The 27,139-nt window shown below is 37.7% G+C and overlaps 1 protein-coding gene across 4 annotated transcripts in view; it reads left to right on the forward strand.

Annotated features, from left to right (window-relative positions):
• DLGAP1 (DLG associated protein 1) overlaps window positions 1–27,139 on the forward strand; it is a 785,192-nt gene that overhangs the window by 113,608 nt on the left and 644,445 nt on the right. For all 4 annotated transcript variants that reach the window (XM_006071833.4, XM_044934621.2, XM_044934623.2 and 1 more), the window contains one exon: window positions 1,269–1,414. The gene's annotated coding sequence lies outside the window, so the exon portion shown is untranslated. The remainder of the gene's footprint in view (window positions 1–1,268; window positions 1,415–27,139) is intronic.

Genomic DNA, 27,139 nt, shown 5'->3' on the forward strand with positions numbered 1-27,139 from the left:
CTTTGGAAGGAATGATGCTAAAGCTGAAACTCCAGTACTTTGGCCACCTCATGTGAAGAGTTGACTCATTGGAAAGACTCTGATGCTGGGAGGGATTGGGGGCAGGAGGAGAAGGGGACGACAGAGGATGAGATGGCTGGATGGCATCACTGACTCGATGGACGTGAGTCTGAGTGAACTCCGGGAGTTGGTGATGGACAGGGAGGCCTGGCGTGCAGCGATTCATGGGGTCGCAAAGAGTCGGACATGACTGAGCGACTGATCTGATCTGATGATGATGTAGTTAAATATTTTAATAAATATTTTATTAACTATATTTTAGTCTGCAGATCTGTAATGAAGATACTCATTTTACAATGAAAACATAATTTTTATCAATTTGACTTTAGTACACAGTCATCTTTGTTCTGTAAATTTGACTGTAAGCAATTTGAAAAAGTTGCCTTTTATCTTTTCATGATGGTAAATTACACCGTGAATCAGATCCTTCATGATAGAGAGGGAGAGAAATTTCTTTGAATGTTCTTTTAATGTGTTTGTTTCATGTGCTGAAACTTACTAATTTGTTTCTGAATCAGTCTATCTCCTAAAACTTAGTAAATTTGAGATGCATTTATAAAAATAGCATTTTATATTAAATAGTTAAACTTGCCATATTGCCTGCTTTTCTGTGGAGAGCATCAAACTATGCCAGGCAGCCCCCCAATATGAAAGCGTTCAGATGCAGGAGGAATGGTGAAGAGCATCAGACCTGGTTTAAGTGCCAGTGCTACTACTTTGTTGTCTAACTTCAGCAAATTGCCAATTCCCCAAGTCTCAGTCTCCTTATTTATAAAATAAAAGGAGTAACGTCTATTCTGAGGATGAAGTGAGGTCATTTCTATAAAGCACCAACCCAGTGCTTTATATTGTGTGCTCAGTAAATGGACGATAATCTTCCTAACTTGTAACCAAGAATAGGAGAAAAAAAAAAAAAAAAGAAGGAATAAAATACCTGCTCTTCATGGATCACTGTTAAAAGCATTTTATTTGTATTCATGATTCTTTCCATAGCCCTCTGTGGAGGGCACATATAGCTTCTCGAAAAGATAGCATGGGTGGCTGGGCTGTGACGTGAAGTTTGTTCCTCTGACCTGGAGACCGTGCTCTTGATGTCTAAATGAGCCTGCCTCTGAGCTGTGAGTGTAAAGAGGAGAGTAAGGCTGCTATTCATGTGTATAAATAATGTTGGAAACTCTGTTAACAGATTTGCATTTCTTGTGTTGCAGGTGAATGGTGCTCTTGAGCACCTTCTGCGAGTACCGCTCACACCTGTTTCGGGGACACTTTCTCCAAAGGATCAGCAAGCATCCAGTTCAATTTCAGATTCATGGGGTTGCTGCAGACCAGACACTGCTTGTCTCACTAAGACAAGGTGAATGTTTAAATATTTACTTCCTCTTGAGGATGATTTTTGATGTCATGACCTCTTCTGAAATATTTCTGCCTTGATATCAGTCAGAAAGTTACAATAACTAAATAGAGCCGTGGCAGAGGGAAAAAATAGGCTACTGTAAAAAGACTTTGGTATGTTGATTGCTATATTTATTAGATAAACGTATGCTGATATGTTTGGAGATATTTTTTATTACTTAATGTAAAGTATAATGTGTTAACATTATTGCAAGGGGAATTTCATGACAAGCATTCTTCTTTTAAAATATAACTGCAGTTTGATTTTATGAAACCTGTAATTGCTACAAACTATGCTGTTTCTACTGCTATAAAATCAGTAACGAAATTGGAGAGGCTATCTCTTGGAAACTGGTTGTGATAAAAATGTACCTAATATGATTATCTTTAGGCAAATCCTGCCCTGACTGTGAGCTTTCCTTACCTGATCTAGTAGTGCATGTAACTTTACTTCTGCATACCTTCTTCTTAAAGGTTAAAACTTTCTGTTCCAATGTACGAAATTGCCGGTCAGTCCATTTGGGGTTAATCATTGAAACAGAATTGAGGCTGGGAAAAGGTGGTAAAATCGAATCGAGTTGCAGTGTTAGAATAGTTCCTGCTGGGATTGTTTGGGGAGATGAAGAGAAGAGCAAGATGACTTGGCATCACTTAGAAAGATGGTCCAGTGGCCACTATATGGGCAGAAAAGAAGGGATGGAATAGGTGTTTTGGTCATGACATGAGGTTTTCTTGGGTGGATGGATGTTGAGAAATAAAGGTTATTGAAATGTTTTCCTTCTAAAGTATATGACTTATTCTGCATCTCAGGTATCCGAGATTCAAGGTGAGTCAGTACCTCTGAGAATGAAATAGACATTTTTGTGGACTAGACCTCTTGGAATGGATATTCATGTACAATGTGTAACAGTTGTTCAAGTATTTCACATACAATGTAGGGGAAGGGATGCCGTGAGGATTTCCCGGTGAGCACAGCCTGGGAGATGAAAATGAGGAAAATGCCCCTGGTCATAGCATGGTGGCTGATTACATGGGCTGCAGGGGACCAGGTCAGTTTTTCTGGCTTGCATCCTGACACTGCCACCTTTGGGCAACAACTCCTGTGGTAGTGCTGCTCCTGCTTTAGATCTTCCCTGTAGCTCAGATGGTAAAGAATCTGCCTGCAGTGCAGGAGACCTGGGTTTGATCCCTGGGTCAGGAAGATCCTCTGGAGAAGGGAATGGCAATCCACTCCAGTATTCTTGCTTGGAGAATCCCATGGATGGAGGAGCCTGGCGGGCTACAGTTCATGGGGTCGCAAAGAGTGGGACACGACTGAGCGACTAACACTGCTGCTACACTGCTGCCGGTGATAGCTGTGAAAATTAATTGAACTAATTTCCAAATTAGCACACATAAGTGCTCAAAAATGGGTTGTGCAAGTGTTTTTAAGCACTTTTTTTTTGGTAAGGACTTTTGCAGTTTGACCAGTTCTTGATCTTATTATCATTTTCTCAGTGAGGACTTAAATTTCTTATCTGTAAACCTGCCTACTGTGTTGAGTTTTCCTTGATCTCACCTGGCCAGCCCAGTTGGAAAGACATTACTGTATTTTTCAAGAGGAGATGGTTGGCTTTCAAATATGGCATGTATTATGTTTCTCAAGATCATTGGTATTTTAAAGTTTATGATATCAAATCTACTTTCTAGCATCTAGTATAGGGTAAATTGTCTAACTTTTCTAAATAGTCTCATCTTTGAAATGGGAACAGTAGAATATCTATGACAGTTTTTGTGCGGAATAAATATGTAAGTTACAGTGCATGTAACTTACATGCATGTAACCCCAAAATACTCAATACATGTGGTTACTATAACTATTACTACCCTTATTGTTCTTATTCTTCTTAATCACATACTTATTTACTTCTGATGTGATTGTGATGTCAGTCTTTAATTTGTGGAACTTTAAGCAGAATATTCTGCAGTTGTTACTAAAATACTGATATGTGCAAAGTCTTATACCACTTTTTAACTTTTGAAAACATGATTCACCATCATTTTGTTCCCTCGAAATATAGTGTATTTCATTTGAACACCAATCTTATTTTCATGATGCTGTTAAATCTCTAAGGACAACTGCTTTTAAAACTCCTGAGACTTGATCTTTACTAGAGGAAAATTAAAACTTACATTTTAAATTGTTTCACATGTTGGTGATACTTAATATCAGAGTTTGTCTGTTTTATCCATCCAATCTTTCTAACTTTGCACTCTGTCTTATCTCCATGGTTCTGAATGTTTAGAACTTGATTCCATAATCCAGCCTTATCTGACTCAGGTTATATTTGCCGTAATGCAGTACTAGGTTTGAAATAACCAGTGAATTTTAGAAAAGTGCAAAAAGTGGCTTCTTTCATATTAAGATCTGATAATGACCATGCAAAGCCATGTTCCAGGGTTCATGATAATGTTCACTATGAACTGTTGTAAACAGTAAAATCAATTAAAAAAATTTTTTTTTCTCCATTTTATTTTCTTTTTCTGGTTTTGTTTCCAAAATGTTTTTAAATAAGTTGTGTGAGCAAATAGGAATACGACTGTATCAAATGTTTCAACAGCATGCCTCTAAAGATTTATGGCATATGTAGGATTAACCAATAATATAAATTTTCAGTAGAGCTAATTTACCTTTTTATGTAATCTGGGCCTAAACCAGATTTTTGACAAGAACAATGTAATTATTTCACTAAAACTTTGACAAGTAGGTATATCATAACATCTTTTAAAGTTGGCAGCAAGGTAACATTAGATCATTTGAATACCTTTTATAACTTTATTTGCCACTTAAAGTATCTGTATAGAAAAAAGGACTTAAATTATGTATAAAAGTTAGAAACTTTTTAGTGAAAAGACAGCAAAATTTTAACTTTCTCTTTAGTAGTATAAAATGTTTCCTTCCTAATGTTTAAAATCGAAGAACTTTAAGAGTGTTTATCCAAACATTTAGTGTATTGTCTACTCATATCTTTCAGTATAATTTTTATAGTTAAAAAATAAGAAATTTTAAAAAATCTCATTGCCTACCATTAAATTCCACACATTATCAGATGCAGGGTATTTGTTTTAGGTGATCTCATTGTTACTAAATAGAAACACTCAGTGTTTCTAGAAAGACTCCACTGCAAAATGAGGCGATCGGAGGAGATGGTCAGTTGTGGAGCGTGTTTCATCCCCAAGGGTTCAGCTTTGCCTTTCGTTTTATCCTGTTTTCTACCTCACTATTTATCAGAGACTTCTCGAGGGTAAGACGTCCTGCGAAGTTAAGGTCGACAGTGGTTTCTCCTGTGTTTGATGTCTCACAGAAATAAGCGGTGCCAAGCATGTCAGTGCCGCTTTCTTAACGTTTCTGGACAATCCATCCTAATTTAGTTTCTGAGGACTCTTTTGATTGTTTTCTAGAAAAGGGAGGAATGGAAATTAGGACATTTTTTGTAGAATGGGAAAGGTGTGAGGAGAAACTTGAGGTGTCTGATTGCATGCTTCTAGTGTATCCCAGAACCGCTCCTGAGAAGAAAAATCCTACTCTCCAGTGTCCTGAAGGGAACGAAATATTTGGTATTGGTATTGTGTATGTGTGTGTGCTCAGTCGCTTCAGTAGTGTCCAACTCTTTGTGACCTTATGGACTGTAACCACCCAGGTTCCTCTGTCCATGGGATTCTCCAGGCACGACTGGAGAGGGTTGCCATTTCCTTCTCCAGGGAACATTCCTGACCCAGGGATCGAACCCATGTCTCCTGCATTGCAGGCGGATTCTTTAGCCATTGAGCCACCTGGGGAGCCCATTGATATTGGTGGTTAACAAAAATTTAAGGCCAACTTTACGTGCTGTGACCTCTCATTAAGTCATTACCTAATCACATTTGTATTGTTTATTGCAGTGTTCTGATAACCCAGATGTTGTGTTTCATTAATTTGAATTGTGTTGGGAAGTCTGCAGAGACGGAAAGCACTTCATACTTAAGATTTTTTCCCCCCCAAAGGGTATAATGTATTATTCAACTTAGTCTAAGTTCTTATTTATTTTTATTTCTACTTTACAGTGAAAGTCGCTCAGTCGTGTCCAACTCTTTGTGATGCCATAGACTATACAGTTCATGGAATTCTCCAGGCCAGATAACTGGAGTGGGTAGCCTATCCCTTCTCCAGAGGATCTTCCCAATCCAGGAATCAAAACGGGGTCTTCTGCCTTACAGGCAGATTCTTTACCAGCTGAGCTACCAGGAAAGTCCTCATAGCTCAGTTGGTAAAGAGTCTACCAGCAACGCAGGAGACCCCAGGTTGGTTCCTGGGTCAGGAAGATCCCCTGGAGAAAAGAGATACGTTACCCACTCCAAATTCTTGGGCTTCCCTGGTGGCTCAGCTGGTAAAGAATCCGCCTGCAATGTGGGAGACATGGGTTCGATCCCTGGGTTGGGAAGATCCCCTGGAGAAGGGAAAGGCTACCCAGTCCAGTGTTGTGGCCTGGAGAATTCCATGGACTGTGTAGTCCATGGGGTCACAAAGAGTTGGACACAACTGAGTGACTTTCACTACTTTATAAGAAAGCTGATAGTTTTCCCCTTATGTACATTTTTCTTACTTTACTTTTATATTCTTATTCTGAAAGTATATAGATAATAGCAGTAACTCATAATTCTTGGTATGAATTGTCAGGAAAGAGCATAGAATTTCATATAGGCCTGGAATTAAATAAATTATGAAACATTTATATTCACCTTAGTTCTTAAATAGTATCAAAACTCCAATTTTTTTTAACAATATAGAAAATTTTCTAGGAAAGTCGTTTCATCTGTAGTCTCTAATTCAGGTTCACTTTTATAATATAATTTTAAGAAGATTGTGATCTGGTGAATTTTGCTCTTATATTCTTTCTAAAAGTTGATTTTATCTAGGAACAGCAAAATGTTTGGTCTGTTTCTTGGCATATTTACTCAAAGAGATCTACTCAGGTGTACTGAAAATCTGACTGTATAATGAAGAAGTCAGGGTGAAGAATAAAGTGGATCCACAAATATCTTCCAACTTTTATGTTTGCCCTGAAACTAAGTCTGTGTGAAGGAAGGACTGAACACTGAGCATGAGGTCAGAAGACTAGGTTGCTAACTCTAATTTTAGGCCACGCAGTTTCTTGACCTCTTGAGATTTAGTTTACTTTTCCTTAGCAAACACACTTCACTGGATTATTGTCAGAATTAAATGAGTTAGTGTTTGTGAAAGTGTGTTTGAACTTTAAGGCTCTTTGAAAATGGTGCATGTGGATGTTGCAGTTACCAGTGGTGTAACATGGGAGCTTTTATTAGAGGAGTTTAGAGAGTCTAAAATTCTGTTAAATCTTTCAATTTAAAGAATTAGAAAGAGAAGCATTTTCAGTGGGTTTAATATGACGCTTCCTCTTGCATGTCTCCTTTCATCTAGCACATGATGATTTCTGTTTTTTGTGGATAGAACATGTATGTTCAGAGTAAATGGTAAATACTGACATTTAATGCTTTTTGTTAAATATTAAACCCTTGGTAGATTATTCAGAAGACTTGAGTTCCCTGTCACTGGTGTCAGAAAAATTTTAAGCAAGGAATAGTAAAGACTGTATAAATTTAGCAGTTCTGATGAAGTCAATTAAAATTATTTATGTTCCATAATATAAATTGGAAACTGGAGTGAAATGTAGCTCCTTTTATATCATCTTGATATGTGATCAGGAAAGATAGGTAGTTTATAATAGGCATAAGTTTGCCTTTATGAACTATGTTTCTAGACACCAAGGAGATAGTTTTTCTGGTGTAGATAAAAACTTGGTCCTGACTTACTGAGTTAGATGACATGGAAATTCATGAGGTGGTATCGAAACCCGGTTTTGTCTGAGTCCATAGTCAAGGCTCTTTAGCACCGTGCATACCTTCTTCGTGTATATTACAAAGGAGGTGATGATCTGCAGTGTGCCAGAAGACTCTTCTGTCTCCATCAGTTTCGCACAGTCTCAGCATGATATAAATTGTAAAGTGCTTATAGTAAGTTGTTTTGAAGGAAAATTTTAATGCATGAACAAGAAAGATATTTTTAAAGCTCTGCTACTAATTTCAGACCTTTTACATCTAATAAATGACCCTTTTCATGTCTCGATTGGCACCTTGGTGACCTGTAGAACGATTCATATATGACTGCATAGGAGAAATAGTTTATTTGCATAATCTTATTTTGAAGAATAAGCAACTCCATGCTTTAAGTTCACTTAGCATTTTATTTATTCAACGTGTGTCCTAGTTACCGTCTTGTCCTACAAAGAATGCACGCTTGACAGTGACCCTCTCATCGTGAGTCCTAGAGGGAATGGTCTGTGATCTATTCATCTTGGTGTCCTTGCTCCCAGCTAGAGCTCCTGGCACACCATAGGCACTCAATAAATATTTAGGAAATGAAAGCTGGATAAAAATAATCAAGTACACACCCAGGGTCATATAACAAGTTGGTGTCATAATGAGCATGAAAGTCTTATTTTTTATTTCTCATCTACTGACACATTCTGTGACTCATTTATTCAAGAAGTATTTATTAGATGTGTACTGTGTACCCAGTGCTTCCCTAGATACCAAGGATACATTAATAAGCAAAATTGATGAAAAGCCCAACCTTAATGGGCCTTGCATTCTAGCTAATAAAAGGACACCTGGTCAAACTTTTAAACCTTTTATAAAATTAAAACGTAATTTTTCAAGAAGTTATTTATGACTGTAGTTTCAAAAGCAATTGCCATAACAGTGGAAAATAAATGTAAAGTTTCACAAAATACTCAATGGCCCATGAATTAAGACTGCTCGGGTTTTTAAGTGATGTTAAACATAGTGATAAGATTAAATCACTGCTCAGCATTCATTATGTTAAGAGGTTCAGCAGAGTATATTTTATTTCATAGTTTTCAACTCTGTTTTTAAATATAGTGCTGTTTCAGATTCCACTAATAATTAAATACATACAAAAGGAAGGAAATACTGAGACAGTGGGTGGGGAGAAAGACTGGTGGCAAAGGATATAGAAAGGAACATTGTGAAATACAGCATGTAAATAGATTTTTATTTTAGCCATGAAAGGGTATGTTAAAAAGCTAAAATTGCTTACATACAAGAGTAGCAGATGGATGCAAGTATTCCATCAGTGATGTTAATGAGATTACCACTTAAGTATTGATTTAATTTTTGATTTGGACTGGCTGATAACTCTCTTTATTTCTTTATTAATTGGCATTGGCAATCAGCTCCTAACATAAAGCCCTCAAATGTTAATGTGAAATTCAATCTAAAATAGAGTGGATGATAGTCTTTGAATTAACCATTGAGCCAATGCCTTATATGAGCAAAGAGGAAATTAGATGTCATAGGACTGTTTTGTTGTAAGGAACAGAATTCCTTTCTAGCCAGCTTAGATAAGGGGGATTTACTGGGGTGACACATGAGGAGTGTTTACTGTAGGTTTGCTGTAGGAGTTCAGCCTGGCAGACAGGCAGCCCTGACTCTTAGGCTGATGGTCTTTGTGGGTTACATGGCCTCTCCTCTTTTGTACTTTGTTTAAATCTACTTCATTGTCATCTTTCTACCCTCAGAACTGCTCCTTCTATATTTACATGTGGCCAGTACACTGGTCTCCAAAATGTATTTCAGACAGACTTTCCAGAATGGCTGTCCAGAACAGACTCCAGCTCTGTGGACCTGATTCCATTTCTTCTATGAGTGTGATTGATACACCTTGATCATTATTCATTTAAACCCAGTAAGCAGTAGTTAGAAGAGAGAGGGGTTACATGGCACATACATAAGCTCCCTCTATGCCAGTGAGCAACACAGAGACCCAAGAATGGAATGTGGGGACAGGTTGGCTCCTGTATAGTAATAGATGAATCATAGTGTCTTAATATTTATAGGCAGATTAGCATTTATGGTTGATTTTTTGTGCTTCTTAGATGATAAATAGAAAGCATATATTTTGATACATCAATTTGTTCCCTAAATAGCAGCAGAAACCAACCAATAGTCTTATATTTCTACATTATAAAAATGTCACAGGTGATTCATGGCATATATTTAATACACATACTTTAAATACTTGAATGTGATAAATTGCTGGTATAATTTTTAATTTAAGAGTTGAATGATATTCATACTTCCTCTAACACCATAGCATTTCAATTCTGTGACATGGCTTATTGCCTTCTTTGGATACATCTTGCACCAAAAATCTGGAATATTTGGTTCTTGATGACTTCAAACAGGATATGGGTCATTTTATGGGCTTCCCAGGTGGTGCTAGTGGAAAAGAACCCGCCTTCCAATGTAGGAGACAGGAGTTTGATCCCTGGGACAGGAAGATCCCCTGGAGGGGAGGGTACAGCAACTCACTCCAGTATTCTTGCCTGGAGAATCCCTTGGACAGAGGAGCTCTGTGGGCTAGAGTCCATAGGGTAGCAAAGAGCTGGACTCAACTGAAGCAAGTTAGCATGCACGCATGCACACACCCTTCTTACATTCTCAGGTTTAGCTCATACGCTTTGATGTCCAGACTTGGACACATTACTTAGAAAATGGACCTTATTTCCTGCTGAGTGTCTCCTTACCTTTTTTTTTTTTTTTTTTTTTTTTAAGCCACAACTATGTCAAACTCCAGCACGTTTCATTTCAGTCCCAATCATCTGAATTTTCAACTACCACATAAACCTAAGAATCCAAGTGCAACTAAAACAAGCTTAAATGGCTGTTTAATGAGGTTTGATGAGGCTTCTTGACTTTTTGAACTATTGAATTACATATTCAGTTTTTATTGCTTTTACTATGCAGAGCCCTAAGTTCATTGCTGAGGCCCTAGTAGTCATTCTTGCTCTTTTTCCCCTCTGTGGATAGTGTTGTGGGAGGGAGTGAGGGAGGGATAAACAACAACTTTCCTATTTGCAACCTTTGCCATTTAGTTCAATATTCTTGCTTGTTCTTGGACATAACTTGACTGCTTCAACTCTAGAAATTCACCCCTATTAGGATCATTGTTGATTGCCCAGCCAAATGTTTTCTGATTTTGAGGTGTTAACTTTTATCTGCATTATCATATCTTCTTGTGGCTGTTTGGTCTACATTTCATAAAGTCATTCTTAAATGAGTTTACGTTTAATCGTATTAGAGTCTATACATCTGTTGCATTAAATGATATATAGATTGGCACACAATATTAATACTTGTTCAAAGTCAAATGTAGGCACTACTGACCTTTAGAAATTCCTCGTAGCGTTCTTCATTGATTTTTTTTTTTTTTTGCCCCAAAGATTTGGAGTACCATTAGGATGTATTGCTAATGTCATATTTTCTATAATTTAAAGTCAAAACTCAAAGGAATATATTGCTTTTATTTAAAAGCATTCTTAAGATAAAATCCAGACGAAGACAGAAGTGGGTCTCAAAGTGAGATACGGTATCATTAATGGTTGAGGTTGTAATTTTCAAGCCTCTTCTCTGTCTCCCTTAAGGAGACTGGACACTTCTGTTCTCTTCTGCACCTACTATTCCGCCAGAATTGAGCCCTCTGTTAAATGAGGTTTGAATTTCACCTGTTTGACTTGATGCTGTGAAGACACATCTCTAAACTCAGGCTGGGACATTTTTGTTTGTTTTCTCTTGTTCTATAAACTCTTTTGCAAACGGAGGTCAAGAAGCTTCCAGTCATCATTAGATCTGGAAAACTTAATTTGCTACATACAGTGATAGTGAGATGCTTCTGGACAATCAAATCAGGCCAGGAAATCATTGCTAATTCTCAGGTTTCATGTTGGCCAATCAAGAAGTTGACTTACCTCCTTTCTTTTGGTCATCTTATATATAAATGGCATTAAACATAGAAAATGTCAATTGATACTTAAATTGTCACAGACTGAGATGTGAAATGAGCTGAAGTGGGGAGCTTTCATCCATCTATTCATTCATCTTAAGTATTCAGCTGGAAATACGTGTGGAGAGCCTTTCATAAATGAGTGGCCCAGATGTGGATTCAAAGGAAGAACTTGTTGTTGCTCTTGTTTTAATCTAAGGATGTGGTCAGTTACAAAATAACCATAATTTTTTCCCTCCTGGGGATTGAGGGTGAAGCTGTAAATGTTCCCATCCAAAAGTAGTTTGTTTTGGCCAATGGGACATAAGCAAAAATGATGCAAACAGAGGCTTGAAAGGTTCTTGCTTGGTGAAGCTGTCCCTTTTTATGCTTCTGGTCCTGGTATCCATGAGAAGCAGCACTGGGGAGCTTGTTAGATGATGAGAAGCACATGGTTCATCACTAGCCAATTGCCAAACCTGTGAGTGAGGACATGGTGACCCAGCAGATTCAGTTGACCCTCCAGCTGATCTGAAATGTGTGACCTGAGATCAGCTGAACCTGACCCAGAATATTTATTTGAACTAAATAAATGGTGGGTGTATTGTATTCACCCATTGAATTTGGGGGTGGTTTATTAAACAGCAAGGGTTAGCTGACATAGGATGTGAGAGCAAGACTCCTTTAAAACAGTTCCATTGGAAGGCAGGTAACATATACTATCATCAAGCTTAGATTACCAGAGTTTGCAGACAGAGAATTTTAGAAAAATGGCAGAAGTTGGGGAAGAAGAGTTTAGTTTTAAGGTTAACTATAAAATCTGAGCAGAATTTGGGTATATATGAGAGCAGAAAGGATGTGATAGATGACGAGACATAACTGAGAGGGGAGAAGGAAACATGGGACTTAAATGTAAAATCTTAACTTTTTAGTTAATTTGGTGGAATATATCCAAATGATCTCACACCTCCATGAAAGTTCTAGCTTACTTCCAGCCTAGGCCATTTGAGGTGATAGCTCCAGAAATAAACCTGAAATATTCTAATATTTCTGTCCCTTATATTCCTTCTTTTATGCTTCTAGTTTTAAGTTCAGAGCAAAAGAACAGGTTAATTGGGTTGTGAAATTTGGATGAGGCCTAAAAAAGTGTGTTTGGAAAAGCAAGTGCTTGTACTAATCTCTCCAGTCACTTAAAGAGGTTTTACTTTACTCAGTTTACAAGTTAGGAATGGGAAGTTAGTTAAAAAGCATTCGGTTTACTCTTTTCTTAGCTCTTCTATCTTACTGTGCACAAAATATCATTCTTCTGCATTTGAAATGATTAACCCATGCTTTTGCTTTTCAATATATGACAAGATTGTGCCAAATTGAGAGTTGTTGTAACTAATTGCTAATCAGGGTCTAATCAAAATTGTCATAATATATCTTGTTAACAGTACATGTATATGAGCTGAAATTCAATTAATACGCTTTTTATTTCTACTGAATTCACAATATGCTGTTTAACTCTACTTCTCCTTCAGATATGGTCAAAAAACCTCCTCAAAGAGGCCTTATTTACCAAACTATTTCAGTTTTATTAGTGGTTTCATCGAGCTGCACTCACTTTATGGGACTTCTTTCAGAGTTTGTTTGCACTTTCACTGAATGAAATCTGTTGTCTTCATTGAATTGTAAGCTTTTTGAGAGCAATGACCAAATATCTTTGTGTTTACTGTTTTGTTCTTGGTGTGGAGCTCAGTGTCTGGCATCTACTAGGAACTGAACAAATATTTGGAGGAAAAAAAATGTGTTAATGTAGAGATAGCTCTTTTGCTTCCATGGGGCCCGAGTTTAAATGCTAATAGTGGAAAGGTGAGGTGAATTTATTCCGGTCAGAGGCAACAGCTGAGGTCCTAAGTGGAAAGAGTTTAATACAGTCGAGCAGCAGCAAGTCCAGGCAAAACCAAAGCGAGGTGATCCACAGGGGAACATGGGTTCAGGGAGGGAGTCAGGACCACATTCATGTGGGGCTTTCTAGGTCATGGTGAGAGCTTGGAGTTTAAGTGCAGTGGGGGAGAGACTGCAGGATTTAAAACAGGATGATGATGTCATGTGTACTGAGGTCACTCTTGCTCCTGTGCAGAGAGTGGGAGGAGCTTAGGAGGTGGGTCAGAAGCTCTAATTAGGGTTTGGGCCTCTTCTTGGTTCGTGCTTAGAGTATGGAGAAAGGTAGATGAATTTGTGATGTTTTCTGAAGAATCATTGGGATGTGCTTGACAGATAAAGAGGAATTGCGATGTTTCTCATGTTTCTGTCCTTAGTGATTGAGTATCTGGTGTTTCATTCACTGATGCTAGAAAACCTGTGTGGGGTGCCAATACATTGGAATAGGGGTGGAGATACCACAGTTCTGTGAGTGAAAAGATGGAAATCAGTGTACCACACAGGCATTAACGGGAAGAAAGCTAAGATGGCTTTGTTACTGTCAGTAATGGGATTTTAGAACAGGAAATACTACTCAGAGAAAAACAGGAACGTTTCACAGTGATAAAGAGGTCGTTCATCAGTAGTCCTAAATGTGTCTGTATCTGAGAGCAGAGCCTCCCATCACAAGAAGGTGAGTTTGATGGAAAGGAGAAATAGAGAAGTCTGTAATCATAGTTGGGTATTTCAATACTCTGTTCCCCTAACTGATGAAATGGGTGGAGGAGCTAGGTAAGGCGTAGAAGGCTTGATCAACATTGCTGTCATACATGATCTGTTTGAATATTTCACATAGCAGCAGGGAACATACACCCAGAACATTCACTGGGAGAGATCATATGTGGGGCTATAAGACAAATCTTAACAAACTAAAGAAAATTGAAGCCATGTAATGGATGGTCTCTGAGCACAAAAGAATTAAATTGGATCTTTGTAAGAGTATCTTAACATTTGGTAAATGCTTGGAGATCAAACAACACATAAATAATCCATATTTCAAAGACAAAATCACAGGGGAAATGAGAAAATATTTTGAATTGACTGAGAATGAAGTAATTTCAGATCAAAATGGGTAAGATGCAGCTAAGTAATAATTAGAGGGAAATTTTTTGTATTAAATGCTTATGTTAGAACAGAAGTATCAAATTAATGGGCTAAGCTACTGCTAATGAGACTATAGCAATATGAGAAAATTAAACCCAAAGCGAGCAGAAGGAAGGAAGTAATAAGCATAAATCAATAACTCAGTGAAATAGAAACAGAAAAATAAAAAGGCAGGGTTTTAAAAAATACTAATGAAATTGGGAAATCTTTAGCCAGACTGATCAGAGAACAAAGGATAAACAAGTTACTATTAGGAAAGACAGATAACATGGAATAACTGGGTTACATTGCAAAGGTGAGAGATTAATTTAACATTCAGAAGTCAGTATAATTCATCATTACAGTTTAAAAATTATAACTCAAATGATTATCTCAGTAAATGCAAAAAAATTTAACAAAATCCGTAACAAGAACTTGCAGCAAATAGGTGGGATATGCTTCAGCTTTATAAAGGATGCCATATTTAACAGTTATTTTTCATTGTTAAATCAGAAACAAGGCACTTAATGCCTGGCTACCTCCTCATTTTATTACATAATACCCAGAATCAAGAAATGTCATAAGTGGTAAAGCAGCATGTTCTTGCAATAGTTTCTGCATTGCCATTATTATTTTCCTTTTAAAAAAAATTATTTATTTTTTAATTGGAGGATACTTGCTTTACAGTGTTGTATTGATTTCTGCCATGTATCACCATGAGTCAGCCATGGGTATACACATGTCCCTTCCCTCTTGAACCTCCCTCCCACCCCATCCTACCCCTTACAGTGTCACAGAGCACCAGGCTGAGCTCCCTGTACTGGACAGCAGCTTCCCTTTAGCTATCTGTTTTACATATGATAACATATATGTTTCAATGCTATTCTCTTAATTCGTCCTGCCCTCTCCTTCCCTTGCTGTGTCCATAAGTCTATTGTCTATGTCTGAGTCTATGCCTGCCCTGAAGATAGGTTCATTAGTACCATTTTTCTAGATTCCATATATATGTGTTAATACATGATATTTGTTTTTGTCTTTCTGACTTGCTTCACTCTCTGTAGGTTCATCCACCTCCTTAGAACTGACTCACATGTGTTCTTTTTTTTATGGCTGAGTAACATTCCATTGGGGAGAAGGCAATGGCACCCCACTCAAGTACTGTTGCCCGGAAAATCCCATGGATGGAGGAGCCTGGTGGGCTGCAGTCCATGGGGTTGCTAAGAGTCAGACACGACTGAGTGACTTAACTTTCACTTTCCACTTTCATGCATTGGAGAAGGAAATGGCAACCCACTCCAGTGTTCTGGCCTGGAGAATCCCATGGACAGAGAAGCCTGGTAGGCTGCAGTCCATGGGGTCGCACAGAGTCGGACACGACTGAAGCAACTTGGCAGCAGGCAGCAGCAACAACATTCCATTGTATATATGTACCACAACTTGTTTATCCATTAACCTGTTAACGGACATCTAGGTTACTTCCATGTCCTGGCTAATCTAAGTAGTGCTGCAGCGAACACTGGGGTACATGTGTTTTTTTCAATTATGGTTTTCTCAGGGTATAAGCCCAGTAGTGGGATTGCTGGGTCATATTGTAGTTTTATTCCTAGCTTTTTAAAGAAATCAACGTACTATTCTCCATAGTGGCTATATCAACTTACATTCCCACCAGCAGTGCAAAAGGATTCCTTTTTCTCCATATCCTTTCCAGCACATTATTATTTTCAATCATCAGACTAAATTGGTTTAGTGTTTTCCCCAAGTGATGTTCTGTTGATCTGCTCTTGCTTTTCTCTAGGTGTTCAAAAGCTGTCTTTAGTGTCTATGTAGATAGACACTGATGAGGAATCATCAGTGATCTTAGAGGCAGATTTTAAAGACAGTGTGGTCTGTGGGGTGGAGGTTACTTGAATGTGGAAGTTGGGTGGAGATAGATAAACTCTCAAGTACCATACACAGCAGCTTGGCTATTTTCCACCATAACTAAAGGGTCAGTGACAAATCGTCCCACCCCCAGACTTGGAGTTATTGAGGATTTTGCTATAGTGGCCCCTCCTTGTCAAGTGACTGCATGCTTCCCAGGACCATGAAGCCCAGTGACTGGTAAAATGTTTATGATTATTCATCATAATACTTATAATTACATTGTATGTGTATGGCCAACACAGATTGATCCTGTGTGCTGTATTTCTGGGCTTCCCTGGTAGCTCAGTGGTAGAGAATCCATCTGCCAGTGCAGAAGACACAGGTTTGGTCCCTCGGTCGGGAATATTCCCTGGAGAAGGAAATGGCAACCAACTCCAGCTCCACTATTCTTGCCTGGAAAATCCCATGGACCAAGGAGCCTGGTGGGCTCCATGGGTTCGCAAAAGAGTTGGACACGACTTAGCAACTGAGCATGCTCATACTCTGTATTTCTACCAACTCATCTTAATTATTTTAATATTAATCTCGTGTTTATAAATTTAGAGTGAATATAACTACTGACAACACTGAAGTATCTAGGTTTTACATGTTGAAAATTATTTTCTGTATTTGACTGCAGAGTCCTTAAATTAAGATGAGAAAATGGTAGTGATACTGCTTTGTAAACCTTTTTATTTTATGACCAATGACAAAATAACTGTTAATTCCAATTGTATATAGGGCTATTTATTCAAAACTATCTACATTTCCATCCTGAAACTCTTGAGAGTGAAAGTGTTGAAAGGTTATTTTAGTGTTAGCATTCAGAAAAGCTTCATTAAATTTCATAATGGATAAAAGATATGAGGATGGCAAGTTTGGTAATTTTTCACTTTTAAACAACATTTAAGAATCATGAGTTAGTCCTTTTCAACATTATGGGTTTGTATGTTTGCTGTGTGTGTGTGTGTGTGTGTAAAATTATAACTATGGTTTCCACCTCAAATTTATTTCAAGCCTGATAAGGGCAACTTTAATCCATTATAAACGAGAGGAAGAATGAATTGAAATCATAGTTTTTGATTTTGCTTCCAGAAGAGCGAACAGGGGACTGCGGCCCACTGAGTGTACGGTCCCTCATTTGACAGCTTTCCTGTTGGTTTTGTATTTTTGCCTCCTACTCAAGTTTTGCTACTGCTTAGGCTAAGAAGAGAGTCAGAATGTACTGTGGGGGTGTGATCAAGAGAACAAGAGAATTACAACTCTTCAGACTATGACAGAATATACCGTTTCTTGAGCTAAAATTAAAAAATAAACGTATTTAACTCAAACAGACCTTTAAAATGTACATTCAGTTTAGCTCTTAAGCTTGAATGCATCTAGAAAGAAAAACAGAGTTCATCAATCAAGTATCTTCTTCTATATTTGGTGGTGCTGTGGTCACTTCCGCCAGCCCACCAGCTAAGATGACGCAAACAGCTGTAAAATCATGGGAGGAACAAACAGTAGAAATATGAGCAATTATGCAGTATCTCACTCTGTCTGTCTTTTAACTGCTGCCTTTCAATAGCATGCTGTGGTTAGCAGGGGAAAGTGACCCTGGGGATCTTCTACTTTGTTTCCAGAATATCGTTGAAAGTGATTCTTCTGGAATATAATTAAAACTTGATAATGAAATTCTTACCAGGAAGTATTAATGGCAAAGACAAGGTTGAAGGTGGAGGAGAGAGGAGACCAGTGTTGGGTCAAGTTCCCCTGGAGGGCTGAGTCCTGAGAAGGGTGGATGGAGGTGGCCACAGAATTGAAGATGGCAAGGATGGAAGTCAGGGAGTGAGAGTTCCTCCAAGTGCTGCCAAGTTCTGTGTCTGAAGTTCAGCTGTTACTTTCAACTCAAAAAATTTCAATGGCTACTGTCTGTAGTATATAGACCACATGGAGGATTAAGGACACAAATGACCAATCAGCCGTCTCTTATTCCTCATTCTCACATTTAGCCTGTCCCTTGAGATGCTGCATCCTTTATGTAACCAAGAAGATTTGAACCTTTTCAAGAATATCTTTCCCTACCTTGTGTTCCTGATGTACCCAGTTGAAATGTTTCTGCCTTTCATAATAGTTTATAACTCCCTGTAAGAAGTAAAGTTAATTTCTGTTCTGGAACCTTCCTTCTGGTTTGCTAATTCATATATAATAGAGTTTGTCTAATTTACTAGGTTTATCCATTTTGGGCCCCACACTGGATTATGTACTGCTTTTTCTCTTTGTCTTGTCTTCATTCTTAGCATTTATACTACAGCATGATTAGATAACCACTAAATGTTTAAAATTGAATATATAGAAGAAAATCATTTAAGACATGGTTGTCATGATTAGAAAATATCAAAAAGGAATTAAGGCTATGGAAGATAGTCTTACTGTTCTTTGCTGTTCTTAAGATGATGCATTTATAACTTTTAAAATTTATATGACAGAGGCAAGTATTGGTAAGACAAGCAGAGCTTGTTTTCTTGTGGAGAAAACAAGACTCAGATATGTCTTGATGAAAAATTTTATATTAATCAGAAGTCCAGTGAAATATTTTAAATATTAATAACAAACCTAAGACACTTCAGGACTTGAATACGAAAGATTATCTTCAGGATACTGTTCTTATTTAGGCAGGTAAATACAATTTTTAAAAACATTGAAGAATGGTGCCTTAAGTCACCATATAAGTTCTTAATGAACTTGCAAATTGAAAATGACATTTTTGAAATATAAAGAAAAGAGATCTTGCTTTTCCCCGATTTCTTTTCTTTCTTTTTTTTTTTTTTTTTTTTTGCCTCAAGATGGAACTCTCCAGTATTTTCTCCAGAAAGGCCTTTCTGAGTTTATTCTCACAGTACTTTCCCCTGCCCTGTTCTCTACTTGGAAAGCAATTCCACATCGGGTTACTGAAAACTTGCAATGAGAATTGGCTTAGCGTATTGTTTTATTAGAGTTTGTCTGCACTTGAATTGGGCTTAGCAGCAGCACTTGAATTGGGCTTTGATTTTTAACATCATGTTAAAACGTTCAGATTTCCTACCATTTTTCAGGCCATACAGTTTTATGGTCCAACAGCTTACATCTTAAATAATTCTTAGAGACAGAAATGGCAACCCACTCCAGTATTCTTGCCTGGAAAACCCCATGGACGGAGGAGCCTGGCCGGCTGCAGTCCATGGGGTACAAGGAGTCAAATACCACTGAGCAAAGAGTCAGACATGACTGAGCGACTTCACTTCACTTCATTCTTTATATAGATTTATAAATTTTGTTGTGTCAAGCAGTTGCAATGCACTACATTTTCCTTCCATTTATGAAGGTTGAAAGTGTAGCTGAAACATTCTTGTTTTAATGATGTCGGAAAAAGAAAGAATCCTGGGAAGTGTGTGAACCATTTGCCATATCTGGAGGCTATGCTGTGTTTCTTTATTTTTGGCTAGATCTTTCCTTTTTAATGTTCTTCTTGTGAGTAGAGTAATATCCCTATTAAAAAAGAAAAGTTTTAAATTTGAATGTCACTCTTTTGTACATTCCCAGTTGCAACAGCTGCTAAAGTTTGTGTTAAATCATTTGGGGGATCAAATTCTAATTATTCTTCAACTCTCTGACTTTCTCTTCCATCCCAATCTGTATTTGAGATTCTGGAGGGATACAAAGATACTTAAATAGAAACAGAACCATGGATGAATAGCGAGTATGCAGCCCACTTTGGGAGGTTGTTAACTTTCAGACTTTTTAATATCTGTGAATTCAGTAAGAATTATTCACAAAATAGTGACTCCAGGGCTCCAGAAAACTTTTCTTTACAATCCTTTACTCTTAATTTCAGAAGCAGAATATATGAAAAGAAATAACGCTCCTTTATTGTTAGAATATACAGGAAACTACATTGAATAAATTTTCAAAGATAACTCCATTCCTTGATGCCTGAAAAATTATACTACTTATCGAAAGCAATTATGTATATCATGTTTATACCTCATGTTCTGGTAGGTCATGGTCTGGCAAATTATTAGAGCAAATCAAACATACTAATAAATTGAGTCATGTGAGTGGACCATATAGTTCAGGAAAGATAGTAACAGATTAGGAGTTGTGTGTTAACAGAAATCCAACAGCCAGTCATAAATAGGTGTCCCCACTGTGGGAGGGCAGAGTAGCAAGGAAACTGTGGTCTATAGTCTACCTGCCAATGCAGGAGAGGCATGAGACGCAGGTTCAATCTCTGGATTGGGATGATCCCCTGGGGTAGGAAATGGCAGCCTGCTTCAGTATTCTTGCCAGGAAAATTCTATGGTCAGAGAAGCCTGACTGGCTACAGTCCATGGGGTCTCAACAGTCAGACACGACTGAGCGCACATGCAGATGACCGTATGTAGGAAATAGGAAAGCATACAGAATTCTCTTTAGCGCTTGTGCTGTTCCCACTGTACAGCACAGGGAACTATATTCAACATCCTGCGATAAACCGTGATGGGAAAGAATATGGAAAAAGAATGCGTATGTAAAATGGATGGAGAAGACAATGGCAGCCCACTCCAGTGTTCTTGCCTGGGAAATCCCATGGACAGAGGAGCCCTGCGGGCTACAGTCCGTGGGGTCACGAAGAGTCAGACATGACTGAGCGACTAAACAAGAATAACAGCATGTAAAACTGAATCACTTTTCTGAACAGTAGAAATTAATACAACATTGTAGGTCATTATACTGTAGTGTAAGTATCAAGTCAGTGTAAGTATTATACTGTAATAAAATAACGTAAAATAGTTTTCTTATGTCAGTTCTTCCAAGCTTTCCCTTACATGTTTATACCAAGGAGCTCACAGAATGATTAGTAGGCATTTGTCACCTGCTAAGCATGTTACCCATAACTGTGAGCTCCTTGTGGTGCCTGTGTGAGATTATTATTGCTTTCAGAGGATGCCATGCTGTGGATTAATCATACACAGACAAGCATTAGCCACAAGTGAAATCTCTCAGGTCAAACCTTTATTCAGTCAGCTTTCATTGAGTGCTTTCTGTGTGCTAAATTTTGTGCTTCTAGACTCATTCCTGCTTCAGAGTAAGACAATTAATATGATATATCATGCAGATATTAGAGATAATCTGAATATTATGAAGTATATTTAAAAGATTCATGAGATTTATTTTTTTCTTTAATAACTGGTATCTGAGCTGAATTAACTTTTATTAATTTAACTTTGAAAATCACTTTCTTTTAAAATTAGATGACCTTCAGTCTAATTTCAAAGATATAATTGCTGTGGACTTGGTAATTATAATAAATATCATTTTATCCACAATACCTAAAAGATTATAACTTTTCCAGTGTCTAATTCTACAAAGAATTTGAGGTAATTTACTGTTTTAAAACTCCTGAAAATTAATATAATTAGAGACTGTTGTTGTGTCCAACCCCATGGACTGTAGCATGCCAGGTTCTTCTGTCCACGGAATTTTCCAGCCAAGAATCCTGGAGGGGGTTGCCATTTCCTCCTCCAGGGAATCTTTCCAACCCAGGGATCAAACCTGCGTCTCTTGCCTCTCTTGCATTGGCAGGCATTTTCTTTACCACTGCACCACCTTAGAAGCCCTGTCAAAAGCTGATTATTAATAACAGGAGAAAGAATTTCCAGGGATATTTCTATAGCAAATACACATTTAATTCATTGCAAAATGTCTAAAAAGTAACATGGTAGCCTATGCAGTCCACATTATTATCTAAAAGTATTTATTTAATAGCAATAATGTATACACCACTTGCCATATGGCAGGTACTAATGTAATCATGTTACATATATAATTATGTTCTTACAACTCTAAGGTTCAGTTGATGGTTACTAATCCAATTTTGCAGATGAGGAACTTGAAATTAAGTTAGTTGCTCATCTACTCGGAGAAGGCAATGGCACCCCACTCCAGTACTCTTGCCTGGGAAATCCCATGGACGGAGGAGCCTGGTGGGCTGCAGTCCATGGGGTCGCTAAGTCGGACATGACTGAGCGACTTCACTTTCGCTTTTCACTTTCATGCATCGGAGAAGGAAATGGCAACCCACTCCAGCGTTCTTGCCTGGAGAATCCCAGGGACGGGGGAGCCTGGTGGGCCGACGTCTATGGGGTCACACAGAGTCGGACACGACTGAAGCAACTTAGCAGCAGCTCATCTACTAGAAGTCATGATTGAGCAACTAACATTTTATTATACTTTAAAAGCATTTATATTTTAATAAACGCTAGACATAATAAAAAATTCTGTATGTTGATGTAGAATTTAGTATGAGGTTAGATTAGTAATTATGATGACCCATTATGTTCAACTCCTTTTTCTTCAAAATTGGAGTTGAAACTACGTGAAATGTGGTGGTAAAGACCGCGGACTCTGGAGTCAATCTTTGTGCAAATCCCAGACTGCATCCTCTTAGTTGTAGGATACCGAACAGGTTTTTAAATATTTTTCAGTTTTTTTATATGTAAACCACTTTAAAAAGTGCCTGACAAAGTGTTGGTACCAAGAACACTCATTACTGAGCTATCCCTTAGAGAAAAATTTTAATGAAATTCTTGGCATTGGATCTAGAGAGGAAACCATATGTATGATACAAAAATAGAATTAAGTACCAGTAATGCGCAGCTAAAAATGTTCAAGGATAAAAATTTCTGAATGATACACTAATGGCCTATAATTTCTTGTGTTGGGATCTATGTAGAAATCTCAAGAAGGAAGTAAACAGAACTTGACTTTAATATGGCGCCTGGATTGTTCAGAACTTGTTACCGAAAGCTATTAAAGCCTAATATTATTATTTCACAAACGTTGTTCTCATATATTGTATTTGGTGATATAGATAGAAACTGGAAAGGCATCCCTGGCCTTTAGGGCTTATTATCTAAATAAAGCAGACAGAAGTGAAACAACCACTATAATTATCCCAGTGGGCACTCTAAAAAAGTGAGGCTGAGGCATAAATTAGGAGGTTTTATGAGTTAGAGGGTAAAAAGATTTTGTCTTTGTCAAAGTTTAGCTGATACAATAAAATGCTGAATAGTTAGTGCCCAGGAGCCTAGATGCAGATGGATTTTGCCCAGAGGGAGAGCACTTCCTTAATCAAATAGGATGCTTGTGCCTAATGCATTGGAATTTTGACTGATGCCTAGGCTTCCTTTGTTTATTGCTGCAGGGTTTTGGAGTTGCTTTTCTCTTTAGACCTAGACTTTAGAGAAAGAAAGAAGTCAGCATTGTTCGCATGCAAGCATAGGGTAAAGGTGCATTTAATGGCCCAAGTAAAGAAGAGCGTGAAAGAATTGAATCCAAGAGAGAATTGCTAAGATGGTGCATTAGGCATGGGATTGGAGAATTGCTGACGTTTGTGAAGAGCCAGGATAGGGAATCTTTTTTTTTTTTTTTTTTTTTTTACATTTTTTTTCCTTCTTGTAATAAGAACTTTTAATATCAACTCTTTTACCAACTTTCAAATATACAATACAGAATTAGTAACTACAGTTACCAGGCTGTACATCACATCCCCAGGACTTATTTTATAACTGAAGTTTGTACCTTTTGGTTTCTTTCAGCCATTTTGCTCCCCTTCACCCCCACCTCTGGAAACCATCCCCATTTCCCCCTTTTCTGCAGAGCAAAAGGAAAACACCCAAGTGGGAATAACTAACTCTGAAGCTAATGCAGAGTCAGGCTACATTCTGCATTCACTGTGCAGCTGTTCTCCTGTGGTTCCTCCCCTACTCTATGGGGGCAATTAGCTAAGTCATTCTGGAATTCTAAAAGCAGATTCATTTTGATATTTGGCAAAACTAATACAATTATGTAAAATTTAAAAATAAAATAAAATTAAAAAAAAAAAAAAAGAATTCTAAACCTTTCCTCCCAACCCTTCTTTTTTTGCCTTTTAACAAATTAATTAATTTATTTTAATTGGTGGCTATTTACGATATTGTAGTGGTTTTTGCCATACATCCATATGAATCAGCTACAAGTGCACATATGTCTTCCCCACCCCCACCCAGGATAGGGAATCTTATGTTCCAGAGTGACTTGGAGAAGCCTGGAACGAAGAATGAATGAACCCTTTCCCTTTGTGTATATAGAATAATATTTACTATTTAAATAGTAAAAGTGAAGGTGACATTTTTGTTGCTTTGAGATGAGTGTCTTGTATTCTTACCTAAAGTGAGTGCCTGTTTACATGGCAGGTAACTTAACCCAGGATACAAAGAGGAATCAGATGGTTCCTGTCCTCAGAGAACTCATAGCCTGGTGTAGGGAAGACTATAAAAACAGATATGCTATGGGAAGCATAATGCTAAAGATATATTCATGGGATTATGAAATGAAAGAGACCTCTAATCAGATTGGAGGAGAGGAGTGGGTTCCGGGAACCTTCTTGAAGTAGTGACAGATGAGCTAATAAAGAATGAGATGGGAACCCAAGGGGAAAGGCAGAGGTTGTGGAGGGATAAATTAGGAGTTTGGAATTAATATATACACACACTACTATATATAAGATAGATAACCAACAATGACCTACTGTATAGCACAGGAACTAGACCCAGTGCTATAGTTCCCAGTGCTATTTAGTAGCAACCTATAAGGGAAAAGAATCTTGAAAAAGCATAGATAGATCCATCTATCCATGTTTCTATCTGTGTATAACTGAATCATTGTGTTATACACCTGAACCTAATATGACCTTGAAAATCAACTATACTGCAATTTAAAAGAAAATGAAATGGAGAGTTTCGTGGGGAAGACAACAATTGAAACTTCATCATAGAGTTATAACTTGAAAAACACCAAATTAACTACACATACTTGTGTACACTCATTGTACACACACAAAAACACACAACAGTGCTAAAAAGAGGATGAAAACAAAGTGTGTAATTGAGTGCAGTTAAAGAAATTGGTGGCCAAGGAATTGAGAAGTATCTTCTGAATGAGTACTAGCGTTTCCCACAGGAAGGATTCCAGGCAGACCAAACCCTGGTGTAGATTTTCATTGTCTTATAAACAAGGACAGAGTCCAGGGATTCTAATAAAGATGGCAAAATGCGTCATCTGAGGCTTTCCTTTTTCTCCTGTCATTTAACTAGATGATAAAATATGGATAGATCACCACATTTTTAGCTTTCCAACTGTAGCTTAGAAGAAAACAAAACTGATTTCATAGATCATTACAGAAATCCGAGAAACCACTCATACTATCTCAGAGCAGACACTCTGGTCTTCCTTCTCTAGACTTTGAGAAGTGGTGTGAAGAGAAAGGAGATGTTAAGAATTTCATTTTTCAAAACCCTACAAATGAAGTCGTATTGCCCCCATCTTAAACTGAGGTTTAGAAATGCTAAATAACTTGCAGGTTGCAGAAGTAAAAGTTCTGGAGTGAAGATTTGCCTTCATTCCTAAGGAGTCAACACTGTTGGTTTTTGTCACCTGCCATGTTGACTCCACCGTGTTACCTCCTTGACTTTCATAATTGTCTTCCCTTCTTGGTTTATCTTGAAGACTTTGGGCTAAGGAAGAAAGCATGAGCTAAGCGGAAGTTTCTTTATGTCCCTTTAGAGTGCAGTTCTGATTAAAGTTTTGGAGAAGGCAGAGGCTCCCGTTTAGAAGGAAGTGCTTAGTCCATGGTGACTGGACTTTCAGAGCTGACCTCCTCGTCCATGCCTGCTCTGGTATCTTCAAATTCCCAGCCAGACTGCAGAACTCAGTGCAGATTCCCTTGTTCTCACTTGCTTTTTACACCTAACTCAGCGTTTTAAAACTTGTCTTTTCTGACCTACAAAATTCAGCACTGACTTATATCTTCCCATGTATGTTGCATTATTTCTCTGTGCACTATTTTCATTTCCCCTATATTTCTGTGTGTGCATTATTTTCGTGTGCATTATTTTCACTCCCCTATGTGGTTAAAGGCCCAGTGTGCACAAATGATGCTGTAACTTCTGACCCTGAAGCACAATGCTGATCACACATTTTCAATGAAAGCTCTTGTCAGAGAGGATACCAGTAACCAAGTCCCAAAGTGAAAATTGAAATTGTATGTATTGTCATATTTTGGCTACCAACATCTAACCCAATTAGGTACAGGTCTATAGTTTGTGAAATATCCCCATATGCATTGTATCATTTGACACTGCATCAAATAAATGTACTTCTATGACTTCATTGTGATAATGATCAGAAGATGTTTACTTTTCAACTCACTTGCTAATGAATGAAACTATCACACTTGTTCTTCTGGTTTCTTCATCATGAAGAGGCTTGGATTTCACGTGTCTTACTGTCTAGTAACTTATTTTAGCTTGGCTGGAGCGTTTACAAGGTGAAGTTCATCTTACTTGGCAAAGCGTGTGATAGCACTTTCTTAGCTTGAGGCTCCCTGTTTTGTTCATTAGGTTTGCTGCCAGCTTTTCACATTGAAATTGAAGTTGTCCTTTAGCATTTTCCTCCTTTTTCTCTTTCCTTACGGAAGGTTCAATAATAGATCTGTTACATTTGTGCGAATTTAAATCTTTAATTTGTGAACACAGCCTGTTCTTTGTTTTGGAATTCTTTGTTGAGTAACCACAGGACAATCTCTGCATTTTTATTGTTAATCTGATGGAAAGGTTTGATTTTCTTTCTTCTGGGAAAAAAAAGATGTTTAAAGTTTTATATATATATATCGTCCCAAAGTAGTGAATTCTCTTCTTACTTAGGGTTTTCTCATTCGATTTATCTTGGAAACACCGCTTGAGGTAGCTATGGCAGCTACAAGCTGTTAGATACAGTAATTTTGACTCTTACTTCATGTTTCTGGTATATTTAATA

The sequence above is a fragment of the Bubalus bubalis genome, chromosome 22, assembly GCF_019923935.1.
Source record: "Bubalus bubalis isolate 160015118507 breed Murrah chromosome 22, NDDB_SH_1, whole genome shotgun sequence".
Taxonomy (NCBI): Eukaryota; Metazoa; Chordata; class Mammalia; order Artiodactyla; family Bovidae; genus Bubalus; species Bubalus bubalis.